Source organism: Cydia fagiglandana, chromosome Z, assembly GCF_963556715.1.
Source record: "Cydia fagiglandana chromosome Z, ilCydFagi1.1, whole genome shotgun sequence".
NCBI classification, from domain to species: Eukaryota; Metazoa; Arthropoda; class Insecta; order Lepidoptera; family Tortricidae; genus Cydia; species Cydia fagiglandana.
The window spans coordinates 17,986,791-17,987,747 of NC_085959.1; positions in this window are offsets into that span (position 1 = coordinate 17,986,791).

The window sequence follows — 957 nt, forward strand, 5'->3', positions numbered from 1 at the left end:
TGACATACTACTGATGGACGGACAAAATAGCTCTATTTCATAAAATCCATTAGGAACTCTACTACTACGTTTAATACTAAGACAGGTATTGTAACTGGCTAGTAGTAGGTGATGATGACTGATGGCTGAAAGTTTTAGCCTAATTGTATTCACGAGGTGTCGAAAAAAAACAGGCGAGTGAAGTAGTAGATATGTAGTGGAATTAGTAGAGCGAGCGGACAAGCTCGGGAAGCGCTTACGCTAACGGGCCGGCGTAGCCAGGAGCGCGCATCGCGAGACTGCGTCTGGCGGATGAGGCATATCAGCGCGGCCTAACTCAACTTACACCTCTTATCACAGTAGGACGACCTATTTCTTGCATCGGCTGTAGTCGTATTGAAGGAGCTTTGAGGAAAAACTTAAAGCATTTAGAAACTGGAGATGTCATTTATTTCGCTTGTCTTTACGAAACAGTCCACCGATCTATGCGGGGGAGGGGACGTCAATTGTATTGCTATTTCTACATGATTTGTACGTATCGTACAAATAGCCATGTCAGTCCATACAAAAGTTTTTCGGCAGACGGTTACCTAAGCTCTTAATGGCCACTCCAGTTATTAAATGCTCTAAGAGGAAAATAGTTATTTGTTTTACAAGGGGGTAAAGTTGTTGTTTAATCGCTCGTGCTAATATTGATACCCGAGCAAGTGAAAGATTCCAAAATTGAACCACGAGCAAAGCGAGTGGTTCGAAAAATGGAATCTTGAGCGTTGCGAGGGTTTCAAAGCATGAGGGTTAAACAAAATTTGCCCCGAGTGAAACACAAAATTTTTCACCACATCAACGCGGAGCAAATTTTAAATGTAAAATATCAAACAAAATCAAACCAAATCAAATCCAAATGAATGTTATTAAATATTTATTATCCAAAATCATAATTTAAAAGTAAATTTTACCAGCAAACATAAGAAAACTACT